The 13522-nt window shown below is 41.7% G+C and overlaps 1 long non-coding RNA gene across 1 annotated transcript in view; it reads right to left on the reverse strand.

The window, feature by feature from the left end:
• LOC132825468 (uncharacterized) overlaps window positions 1-13522 on the reverse strand; it is a 101955-nt gene that overhangs the window by 67313 nt on the left and 21120 nt on the right. Inside the window, exon 2 of the long non-coding RNA XR_009645778.1 lies at window positions 3240-3382. This is a non-coding gene — a long non-coding RNA (uncharacterized LOC132825468). The remainder of the gene's footprint in view (window positions 1-3239; window positions 3383-13522) is intronic.

A 13522-nucleotide genomic window follows, 5' to 3' on the forward strand; every position in this document is an offset into this window, starting at 1 on the left:
GAAGAACACCCTACAAATCCCCTACCAGCCTTTGTCATAGAGTGTCAAGCTATCTGACCAGAGTTATTGCCTTAGGTTTTGTGTTGTACTACATTATCTTACATGATGTGGGTGTCACTGACTGGGCCAATATGTATTGCCAAGAGGGCGGAGTCAATTGTCAACCTCTTTGCTGTGAGTCTGGAGTCACTATATTTCATTCTGATTTCACTTGGCTCTACAGGCCAAAACCACAAGTGCAGGGCTTATGGTCATTGGGGAACACTCGTGTTGACATGCTACACAAGGCAGTTTAGCATTCCTGGCATGACTTAAACAATCCTGCAGCTGGTCTCAATAATGTCAAATACATGTAAAAGAACAGAAACAACTTCATCTTGATAATGGAAGGGTGTATTATGATAGGTTTAGCAGCTGTTGCTGTTGCCTGAAAAAGAAAGAGGAGGAGGTCAAATCCTTTGCTGCTTGTTTATCAGTCCTGTTTCCTGGCTTTTAATGAAACCAAGTTGGACAAAGGTTTCTGCTACAGAAACAATGCAACTTATATAGCCTTGTCCATAGATTCAAGCTTCAGCTGCCTGAACATTCACGTGGCTGGCTCTTTTCAATCAGTAGCCAGAAAATCACTGTGGCCCACCTTTAAGATACATGTGGGTGTATTTATTTAATTCCTGGTTCACCCTTCCAGGATTTGTTCTGTTGTCCAGGATTACCGAGCGCCAATGTAACTGGGAAATTTGTCCTTGTGTTTTAACATAGTATCGTTAAGTGACATCTGACTACGAACATTTCCTTTGAACAACTTTGGATTATCATCAGTCATTTTCTTAAGGCTCCCGTTTATATTATTTTATATGCTTTCCAAAGAGGAAAGTATATGTTAATGCTCAGTATTTTAGTTTGAATTTAATTTGGACTTTGATGATTCAGAATAGCTGTTTACAGGAAACTTGAAGGAAGACACCCTGCATGTTTACACACCATAATGTTTCCATTGAAAGGGTGTTCAGTGAATGGGTGTAGAGAGTGGGGTTAGTATGATCCATTGTGAATGATGGTATTGAGAAAAGGGTAGAACTTTCATTCAATCAGTGAGTGAAATGTAGTAGTCTCCTTTCACGAATGGCACCTTGAGTGGAAGACAGCACTGTCCACTTATGAATAAGAGCAGTGAATGGAGGGAAGAGTCCCATTCACAACACAGATCAATGAATAGAACTCTCTAATTATGACAGGAAGCAATGGGAGAAGCATCACCTTCAGATGGCCTTTCATCTGCTCCTTATCAGTTTCAAGACCCCAATACATTTTTTTTCCAGGTGAAACAGCAATTTAATAACACTTTTTCGAAGTTACTATATTCACTGCTCACAATGCATTTTCCCCTACATTACGGTAATCAAACACAGATTGCGTGAGCACTTTGCTGAACATTACAGGCTTGACCTTGAGATTCAGGTTGCCTACTGTTTTAATTCTCTTCTTCGTGGGTTCTTCATCCTCAACCTCCCGCAGTATTCCAAAGAAACTCAAAGTAAGCTCAAATAAGGACCTAACGATTATGACAGAACCACAGTACATTTCCAAGCTAGGATAGTATGTGTCTTGGAGGGGAACTTGCAGGTGGTGATGTTCCATGCTGCTCTTGTCCTCCTAGGTAGTAGAGTTCACAAGTTTGAAAAGTAGTGTCAACAGACTTTTTGTGAGTTGTTGCCATGTATCATGTAAATGGTACACATTGCTGCCACCCAGTATCGGTTGTGGAAGAACTGATTGTTGATGGTAATATTTGGGATACCAATCAAGTGGGCTGATTTTTGAGTGTGATTGCAATTGTACTCATCCAGGCAAGTAGAAAGTATTTCACCACACTTCTGACATGTTGTGAGGATGTGCTACTGTACATTCTTCTCAGTTCTACTATTTATTTGCAACATCTATAATGTGCCACAATCATTATGTACTAGAGAAACTCCAGAGAAATTTGAGTTCTTTTAGAATCCAACAGCTGAACTCCCCTTGCCTGGGATTGCAACACAAATGTTGAAAAGAAAATGTTAAAATGCCTAATTACATTAGATTCTAGAAAATGGGTGCATGACCTTAAAATTAGAGCCAACATATCTTCTCACAAAATGAAAGTAAGACCTGCAACTCTATTCCCCCAAAACCAATTAAGACATTGAAAATGTTAAAACTGAAACTGATATTTTTTGGTCTATAAGGGACATGGAACTTTGGTGGGTAAATTACATTGATACAACTTCTGTCATGAGCTACTTTAGTAGCTGTGCAGAAGGAGTGAATGATTCACTTTTGGTCTTGTATATCTATTGATTTATTTTTGTTCCAGAGAGAATGTTTTCCTGCATACCTGGTTTTATATCCCCATTGTTTTTCAATTTTATAACACTGCATTTAAGAAGTAAATTCTAGCCTTAAGAAATAATTCGACTTTAGAAATTAATGATAAATTGATTTATTGTTTCCATATTACAAAGTGCTTTCAGAAAGTGTGTGTTTGTTTGCTTATTGTTTGCTTGTTTATGTTGGACCAAGACACTTCCCCTGAGCTCATGTCATTCCCCTTAACCAAGCAGTGGGGAAAGGCCTTCTTGTGCAATTTGAGAACCTTTACATTCCAGGAATCTTGCCAGTGATTTTCATAGGTCTTCTAATGGTAATTACATTTTCTTTCCTTGATTGACCTATAGTCCTGACTGAAAATGTCCTCTGCAATACTCTTCATCTGGTTGACAATATTAACTTCAGTAGCAATCTATGCAAACCTTTCACCTTTATAACTGAAGCTTAATACTGATGTGGCAATTTCTCCAAAATTTACTTCCATGATCCAAGCCACCTTTATGTTGAAGGAAGGAAGTCCACTCTGGACTGAGAAAAACATGGCCAGGTTTGCCATAATCTCAACAGCATCAGCAGCATTATTGTCAGCTTTGTGGGGAATATCTCCTTGTTGGAGACCTAAGCTCTGAAATTACATCCCTAAACTTCATCACATTTCTCTCCTACTTCGGATTTTCTTTAAAACCTAGCTCTGTGATTTATCCAATGAGACTCAGCATCGAGCATTGTTTGATAACACTCCTTTAAAGTGTTATGGTCTAATGTTTTATTACAATAATGATGCTGCATAAATATAATGCATTGTTTTTTTCATGAGCAAGTGATGGCACCAATCTTGTACATTGAGCATATTAAAGTAAATAAGCACTTACCACTATGTCTAGGCAGCTGTAGGGGCCAGCAGGGAGCCTAAACCTTATTGAACAACACACAAAGCCATTTGTTTTCAAGTGAGGGAACTGCGCCAACACATCTGGATCCTGCTATAGCACTGTTGCCCTCTAAATCAGGAGACCTGGGAATAAGAACAAGGAGAAAATAACTAAAGAATGGCAGCAAAAGGCATATTTTTTGGACAATTAGTTTGCAAAAGCACTCTGTGTAGCCATGAAAATCTTTCATTGTTATGTGACATTAACCTACTTTTCAGCAAAGAACTTGGGCTGAATTTGTTACCGATCTATATCAACTGAATTTGCAGTACTTCCTCTAAGTGCTTCCTCAAAAACCTCTATATCCACTGCTGTTCTTAGGCTTCATCTTTGTGCTTCTCCCTGATAGTCATCCTAAACAGATATTCTCCATCCATTTGTTTAATATATGCCATTAATCTCACACATGGGGTCTCTCTTTCTTTGAAGAAGAAAGCACCAAAGACCGGGAAAGGTAAAAAATCAGAGGTCCCTTCCTGCCATCACTATCGTGAAAATTGCAAAAGAGGGAGTGCTGGACATCAGTTGAGTCTTGACATGCTTGGTTGTCAGAAATGGAAGTTTTCAAGCTACTCGGTGACAGAATTAAGTATCAGATAGCCACACTGCACTCAGCGCTCAGTTGTTCTCATTTGTGCCAGCATGCGTCAAAATTAGCATGTGCATAATCATTGCTTAAAAAAATTCTATGCTGACAGTAATAATTCATCTGCAGGGGATGGTGTAGGAGGATGACAAAAATCCCTCACAGCATGTCATTCATTCTGCAGTTGTAACATCGTTGGATTCTCAGATACTCACACTTCAGTAGATCTGGTAAGAAAGATAAGGTGTGTTTCATCTGGTAACTCACAAATCAAACAAGAGCAGACAGTACAGACAGGAACAGCAATGAAGAGTCAGTGTTGCAAGATACAGGATGCACCAAGCTTTGCTCAGCTCAGCGCAGATGCTGTACCTCAGAAGCAACGAATGTGCATTGATGTACAGTCAGTCATTTGAGGTGCATTATGTACCCTTGCAGAGAAATTGGAGGAGCTTCACTTAAGCAAGACTGTGTCCAGAAAAAGAGTGACTGCATCAATACCCTCTAAGCTTTCAGAAGAGGGTGGGCACTGTGGGGAACTGGGGGAAGCAGGAATGCATTCATTCCCAATCTAACTTCATTTGAATTTAATCCCTTTCCTCTCTCCCTGTCCTTTCTCACTTTTATTGTTGTTGCACTGCCCCTGACAGGCTTTGCATGTAAATTGGGAATTGAATCAGAAATGTGGAGTGATCTAGTAGTGGAGTATAAAGGAAAAAGTAATTGGATGATTTGATGATAGTAAAAATCCATTCAAACAGTGTTGTTTGGTATGTTTTCCTTTATTGGTCAGAATATGGAGATGCCAGTGTTGGACTGGGATGTGCAAAGTTAAAAATCACACAAGACCTGGTTATAGTCCAACAGGTTTAATTGGAAGCGCTAGCTTTCAGAGCGCTGCTCCTTCATCAGGTGGTTCCTGATAAAGGAACATTGCTTCGAAAGCTAGTGCTTCCAATTAAACCTATTGGACTATAACCTGGTCTTGTGTGATTTTTAACTTTATTGGTCAGAGTATTGAGTACAGGGGTTGGGAGGTCATGTTGCGGTTGTACAGGACGTTGGTTAGGTCACTGTTGAAATAATGCAATTAATTCTGGTCTCCTTCCTATCGGAAAGATGTTGTGAAACTTGAAAGGGTTCAGAAAAAATTTACAAGAATGCTGCCAGGGTTGGAGGATTTGAGCTATAGGGAGACGTTGAATAGGCTAGGGTTGTTTTCCCTGGAGTGTCAGAGGCTAGGGGTGACCTTATAGAGGTTTATAAAATCATGAAGGGATGAATAGGATAAGTAGACAAAGTCTTTTCCTGGGGTGGGGGAGTGCAGAACTAGAGCATAGGTTTAGGGTGAGAGGGAAAAGATATAAAAGAGACCTAAGGGGCAACGTTTTCACAGAGGGTGGTACGTGTATGGAACGAGCTGCCAGAGGAAGTGGTGGAGGCTAGTACGATTGCAACATTTAAGAGGCATCTGGAAGGGTATATGAATAGGAAGGGTTTGGAGGGATATGAGTCAATTGCTGGCAGGTGGGACTAGATTGGGTTGGGATATCTGGTTGGCATGGATGAGTTGGACCAAAGGGTCTGTTTCTCTGCTGTACATCTCCATGACTCTATGACTCTATAAAAGCATCTCTTGATAAAAAAAACAAGAAAAATGAAAAGAGTGGCCACTCCCATGAAGAACTAAATGTGGCAATTACTCAAAAGGCTTGCACAGTACAAATATGGACTTCTTGAAACTGTAGCCATGGCTGCTCATCGTCCCACCGATCTACAGTTCACTGTTGACAGGGAAATGCTGGTGGTACATAAGAGGTATAATGCTGAAAGCCACAAGGACCGTGAGGATTTAACTCAAATGTATCCACTTCTCACCTGCTGGCTCCCTAATATCAGTATGCTACTGTAAAGACCATTTCATTTTATTTTTTCTGCATGTATAATTGTATGCTGAAATGAGAAAGGAACTGTTTAAAAGCAAGGACTGTTGCATATCTTAAAAGCAAATAATCTAACAATCATTGTTTACACAGCTACTGGTACCAGCAATGATTGATGGTTGCAGATGAGCTGGAGCTGAAGGGTCCAGCACATATAGATATTTGTCTACCAACAAGAATTTGATTGAAAACTGGCGACTAGTCCGCAGCCCAATGACAAAGGCCTTCTCTCTATCAACAACAACGTGATTGCTTCTCACTGAACTGAAAAGCTTGGGGTTGTTAGCAATATTTTCAGAAGCCATCAGACTTCCACCAGCTCAGAAGTTCTCTTGTTCTCTTCAGTAGAAGCTAATCTAAGCTTGAAGTAAAGCCTTTTATAAATGTGAACCAGCCCCCTTGGCTTCCCGCAAAGCAATGAAAATACATTGAGAGAAGGAAGATCAAGAAACAGTGTTCTGATCAGTGCAGGAACCACTTCAGTAGACCCTGTGAACAGAGACTACTGAACTGTTTTCCCAGTTATCCCCTATCCATGCCACTCGTATTGTTTCCCCCGTTTGTATGTGTCTCTGCCAGTTTGCGTAAGAGAAAATTTATAAGGAGCTTAGAGTTTTACCAATTGTTCATAATTGTTTACCTGTAGCTTTAGTCCTGTGCTGTACTGTTGTATGTTCTATGTTAGATTTACTTTTATGAACAGTAATTTTTGTGAAGGACAGAAACCTATGTGCTTTCTATCAATCTGGGTTTATAATTCAGGTAAATTGGTGCATTTTGCATATTCAATAAAATCTTTAACTTTTGAGGTGATGCTGGGAATAGTTGGCTTGATTTTTCAGTGTGCTCCCCAGTAAGGCGTGACACCACATGCTGCTTTGTATCATGACTGCTGAGTCTGTGCCTGCTCAGTCTTTGACAGTAATTTCACAGGCTGCAAATCTCAGAGAATGTCAGCCAAGAGCATTTCAGCAGTCAGGGCATGAGCTGCCTCTCTCCAGCTCCTGTGAATTCAAAATGGATACATGATATGAAAGTGCAAGGAAAAGTCAAAATTCATAGTTGCTCAGGTCATCTGGATTTTTGTTTTTTTCCCTTGTTGCATCAGATTCCCTTGTTTGCCTTTCTACACCTCAGTGTTTCTGTTAATGTACCTCAGATATTTTCCGATTTTGAATATTTGTAAGTCTGCCTGGCATCAATGTGCTTGTTGAGTGCTGACATGGAACATCATCATATCATACTCGTGCTTCATGTTCCTGCACTTCATCCAGAAATGCCACAGCATGTACGTCAGGCTTTTTGGTGTTCTCTAGTCCTCATTCTGCAGAGCATTATGAGAACTCTCAGTGTACAGACACCATCAGGATTCTCCCTCCAAACCTATTCATGTACCCATCCAGATACCTTTTAAATGTTGCAATTGTACTAGCCTCCACCACTTCCTCTGGCAGCTCATTCCGTACACGTACCATCCTCTGTGTGAAAAAGTTGCCCCTTAAGTCTCTTTTATATCTTTCCCCTCTCACTCTATGCCTATGCCCTTTAGTTCTGGACTCTTACACCCCAGGGAAAATACTTTGTCTATTTACCCTATCCATGCCCCTCATGATTTTATTAACCTCTATAAAGTCACCCCTCAGCCTCTGATGCTCTACGGAAAACAGCCTGAGCATTCAACCTCTCCCGATAGCTCAAATCCTCCAACCCTGGCAGCAAGGATTTGCAGTTCCAGATAGTAGGTATCAATCACCTCAGCTGAAGCAATCTAAAAGCTTTGATAGTAGTCCTAAACATGCCAGAAGTCATCTGTCGCCTTTCAACGCCACTAATTCATTGACTACTGACCAGATTATAAAATATTATAAACATATATATCTGGAGCAGGAGTACGCCCTACAGTCCCTTGAGCCTGCTTCACCATTCAATAAGATCACACTGAATCCAATTGTTAACATCAAACCACATTCTCGAATACCCTGATACCCTTTCAAGCCCTTGCTTAACAAGAATTTATTTACCTTAAAAATATTCAAGGATTCTGCTTCTATCACATTTCCAAGGGGAGAGTTTCAAAGACTCACAACACTGTGAGAAAAGAAATCACCTAATTCCTGTTTTAAATGGGCAAGCTTTTATTTTTTTAAACTAAGACACCATGGTCTACATTCTTCCATAACAGGAAATATCCTCTCCTTACCTACTCTGCCAAGAGCCCTCAGGATCTTATACATTTCAGCAAAGTCACCGCTTGCACTTCTAAACTCCATAGATACAAGCTTCACATGTTCATACTCCAATCTTTCTTCATAATCCAAACCGCCTATAGAAGAGTTGGAAAAAAATGGGAGTCATAAAGTGATACCTTTGTCAGAATGGATTAGTAGCATGGAAGCGATGAGATGTGGAGAGGCATAGAGTCAAAGGACCTCAATAAATCTTTGTTGAGATGTCATCACCCCATACCAATGCTTAAGGAACATTTACCACAACTTGATAAGACAAATGTCTTTACTCACCACAATATGAAGGCTGATTACTGACTAGCGAAGCTGGAAAGATATAGCAGTTGACTACATCTACATTCAAAAGATACTTGCTGTTTGGTATTTCCACCAATTTGAAACAGTAACTTTGCAGACAGTGTGGGATAGTCTTTAGGAAGAAAACGATGGTGGATGTTCTGCTTGTCTATGAATGTGGAGACACAATAGAAGAAACCATCACAGATTGTGATCAGTATCCGGTGCAATTGCTGGAGCGATCCACCAAATGAACTTGGAAATGGACAAGATAAAGATGTGATTGAAGATGCCTGAAGTCAAGCACATGACAGCAAAACAACTTCATGTGGATCCTGACAAGGTGAGAGCTGTGGCAGAGATGCAGTGACCAACTGGCGTGAAGACAGTGAATGAATTGTTGGATTTGTGAACTACTTACCAAAGTCCTTGCCTAATTTGTCATTAGAGTGTGGACTTTTATGTAGAATTGCTGCTAAAGATGAACAGTGGCATTGGAGTACAGACCACAAACACTGGAATCAAAAAAACTAATGGCAACAACATGAGCATTTAGGTACTATGGTTCATGATGAAATCACCTCACAGTGTGATGTTAGCAAAACAGGACTTGGAGCAACAATTATGAAGCATGACATCCAGTTGCATTTTCATCTGGGGCTATAATGCAAACTGAATAATACTACATCTAGATTGAGAAAGAGTATCTGACTTTTGTCTTTGCTTGTGAGCCTTTTAATCAATATCTGTTTGAGATAGTCAAATTGAGAGCAGAGTACAACCATAAGATACTTCAAATCTTGAACTCCAACCATTTCTGTCTGATCTAAAGGATCTGTAAAGAACATTACTTCATTTACAGAAATATCATCTGAAGATGTCATACAAGCAATGTAAACAGATGTATAATGCTGACATGATGTTGAGTGCAGTGCTTGTTACGAAGGATACTGAGGAAGCTAAAACAATGTGAAATCTTCCAGATTCAATAAGAAGCACAACTTGGCTGCTATGAGAAATATTAATCCAGCAGGCACGTTGAAGCTAAAAGACAGAGTATTGCTTAAATCACACAAACATATGCAACTCTCCAACTGCTACAGGAAGTAGTGATGAAAGAATGACATCAGGAACAGACCAGTTTGAAAGAGATTCTTGGGGATATATTGAACTGTAGTGTCAGCCCACTCTAGTATGAGGAAAATGGGTGATTATCCCTGAAGAGATGAGAAAAGAGACGCTGAAGTGTATCCATGCAAGACATCAAATTAGGACAAGCCTTAGTCAGAGAAGAGTACTGCTCCACTGACCAAAGATGGGCATGAGATTAAGGACCCACATCACCCAGTTCAGAGCTTTGTAACCAATACCAAGCTCAATAACCATATATGACATAGAACATACCACAGAGACCATGGATGCATTTTGGCAGAGACCTCTTTATTCCCATAGCAATTGATTTTCTTGTCTCAATGACTACTATTCTGACCAGTTGAGTTAGATTAGCTGTCATCAAAAAACACCAATGTATTGTAGACTGCCCAGAAGCAGACTTCAGTCATTATGGCAATCCAGACATTGTAATGTGTGAGGAGAAAGGGAGGTCTGCAGGTGCTGGAGATCAGAGCTGAAAATGTGTTGCTGGAAAAGCACAGCAGGTCAGGCAACATCCAAGGAACAGGAAATTCGACGTTTCGGGCATAAGCCCTGATGAAGGGCTTATGCCTGACCTACTGTGCTTTTCCAGCAACACATTTTCAGCATTGTAATGTGTGACAATGGCAAACAATTCACAAGTGAAGAATTCAGCTACTTTGTATAGCATTGGGAAACTCAACACCATACATCATTTCTACGCTATCTCCAGTCAAATGGCAAGGCTGAGACTCCAGTAAAATTCTCTGAAATGAACCAAAAGAAATTGAGTGCTTCCAGCACAGAGTTATAAGAGGCAGTCTTCTAGTGGAGAAATACACTTAGGGAGTCCACTCCAAAGGCAGATACCATACTGTATCCAAATCATTCTTTCAATAGTGAAAATAAAACTACTGGAGCCAGAAGGAGCAACAGACATGAATGACAGGCCAAATTTCAACTCAACAAAACTGCCAAGTCATTGCTGGATCTGAGCATCGGAGAGATGGACAGATTTTTGTTTTATTCATTTGCTGTCCAGTACAGTATTTATTGCCTATCCCTAATTACCCAGAGGGTATTTAAGAGTCAACAACATTGCTGTGCATCTGGAGTCACATGTAATCCAGGCCAGGAAAGGATGGCAGTTTCCTTTCTTAAAGGACATTAATGAACCAGATGGATTTTTTTCCCCAACAATCATTTCACAATCACCAACAGACTCTTAATTCCAGATTTTAATTGAATTCAAATTCCATCATCTGCCATCACAGGATTCAAACCCAGCTCCCCAGAGTATTACCTGGGTATCTGAATTAATGGTCCAGTGATAATACCAGTAGACCCCCTCCTCTCCATACTGCAAATGTTGAATACCTAAAAAGATGTGGAAACTTAGGACACATGTTGGTTAGTTGTCACCTTGGTTGCATATGTTGAACATGAACAACATTTGCAACTGCAGACATCTACTTAGTTAAACTAGCTAGGTCTTTGCCATAGGCTAACCAAGTAAGTATAATCTCACCTCTGTGATTTCTGACCCTATCACATGCTCAGTGAAAATGTTTTTCTTCATTTCCTCTGTAATCTTCCTACCAAATACTTTAAATGTATGCCCTATAGTTACTGAACAATCTGCTATGGTAAGTAGACCCTTCCCATCCATTCCATCCACACTCCTTACAATACTGTACAGTTCAATTCAACTTCCTTTAGCATCCTCTGTTCTAAGGCAAACAACCCCAGCCAATCCAACCTTTACTTGCAGCTGCATTTTTCCAGTCCTGACAAAATCCTTATAAATCCTCCCTGTCCTGTCTCTAATGCTGGTACATTCTTTTGGTAATGAGGTGACCAGGACTGTCAAGGTATTCATTGTACTGTCCAACTATTGATTTATACAGTTCTGCCATATCTTTCCTGTTCTTATATTCTATACTTAGGCTAAACAAAAATGGAAGGATTTTATATGCCTTCTCAACCATCTATTCTGCTGCTCGAAACTCTCAAGCAAATGCCTTGTCTCCTTCGAATCCTCCCACTTCCTCCAAAACCAATGGAGTAGCCATGGGCACCCATATGAACCCCAGCTATGCCTGTCACTTTGTTGGCTACATAGAACATCATTCCTGATGAAGGGCTTATGCCCGAAACGTCAAATTTCCTATTCCTTGGATGCTGCCTAACCTGCTGTGCTTTAACCAGCAACACATTTTCAGCTGTGATCTCCAGCATCTGCAGACCTCATTTTTTACATAGAACAGTCCATCTTCCGTAGTTACACCGGCACCACTCCCCACTTCTTCCTCCGCATTGATGACTGCATTGGCGCCACCTCATGCTCCTGCGAGGAGGTTGAGCAATTCATCAACTTCACCATACATTTCATCATAACCTTAAATTTACCTGGACTATCTCTGACAACTTCCTCCCCTTCCTGGACCTCTCCATCTCCATTAATGACAACCGACTTGACACTGACAACCCACTGACTCCCACAGCTACCTGGATTACACCACTTCCCACCCTACCTCCTGCAAAAATGCCATCCCGTATTCCCAATTTCTCCGCCTCTGCTGTATCTGCTCCCAGGAGGACCAGTTCCACCACAGAACACACCAGATGGCCTCCTTCTTTAGAGACCACAATTTCCCTTCCCACGTGGTTAAAGATGCCCTCCAATGCATCTCGTCCACATCCTGCACCTCCGCCCTCAGACCCCACCCCTCTAACCGTAACAAGGACAGAACCCCCCTAGTGCACATCTTCCACCCTACCAACCTTCAAATAAAGCAAATCATCTGACAACATTTCTGCCACCTCCAAACGAATCCCACCACCAGGGACATATTTCCCTCCCCACCCCTTTCCGCCTTCCGCAAAGATCATTCCCTCCATGACCACCTGTTCAGGTCCACACCCCCCAACAACCCACCCTCCCATCCTGGCACCTTCCCCTGCCACCACAGGAATTGCAAAACCTGTGCCCACACCTCCTCCCTCACCTCCATCCAAGGCCCCAAAGGAGCCTTCCATATCCATCAAAGTTTTACCTGCACGTCCACCAATATCATTTATTGTATCCGTTGCTCCCGATGCAGTCTCCTCTACATTGGGGAGACTGGATGCCTCCTAGCAGAGCGCTTTAGGGAATGTCTCTGGGACACCTGCACCAATCAACCACACCGTCCTGTAGCCCAACATTCAACTCCCCCTCCCACTCTGCCGAGGACATGGAGGTCCTGGGCCTCCTTCACCGCCGGTCCCTCATCACCCGATGCTGGAGAAAGAACGCCTCATCATCCGCCATGGAATACTTCAACCCCAGGGCATCAATGTGGACTTCACCAGTTTCCTCATTTCCCCTTCCCCCACCTCACCCCAGTTCCAAACTTCCAGCTCAGCACTGTCCCCATGACTTGTCCTACCTACCTATCTTCCTTTCCACCTATCCACTCTACCTTCCTCTCTGACCTATCATCTCCATCCCCACCCCATTCACCTATTGTACTTTATGCTACTTTCTCCCTACCCCCGCCCTCCTCTCATTTATTTCTCCACCCTGCAGGGACTCTGCCTCTATTCCTGATGAAGGGCTTTTGCCTGAAATGTCGATTTTCCTGCTCCTCAGATGCTGACTGAACTGCTGTGCTTTTCCAGCATCACTCTAATCCAGAGCCTTGTCCAACTATATTCATCAAAAAGTGAGGTCTGCAGATGCTGGAGATCAGAGCTGAAAATGTGTTGCTGGTTAAAGCACAGCAGGTCAGGCAGCATCCAAGGAACAGGAAATTTGACGTTTCAGGCCGGAGCCTGATGAAGGGCTCCGGCCCGAAACATCGAATTTCCTGTTCCTTGGATGCTGCCTGACCTGCTGTGCTTTAACCAGCAACACATTTTCAACTATATTCATGGTTTGTCCATGGGTGGAAGAACATCCCATAAGGTCTGCAAGTTTAGATTAAATTTCCTACAGTGTGGAAACAGGCCCTTCGGCCCAACCAGTCCATGCCGACCCTCCGAAGAGCAACCCAC

Source organism: Hemiscyllium ocellatum, chromosome 2 (genome assembly GCF_020745735.1).
Source record: "Hemiscyllium ocellatum isolate sHemOce1 chromosome 2, sHemOce1.pat.X.cur, whole genome shotgun sequence".
In the NCBI taxonomy this organism is placed as follows: Eukaryota; Metazoa; Chordata; class Chondrichthyes; order Orectolobiformes; family Hemiscylliidae; genus Hemiscyllium; species Hemiscyllium ocellatum.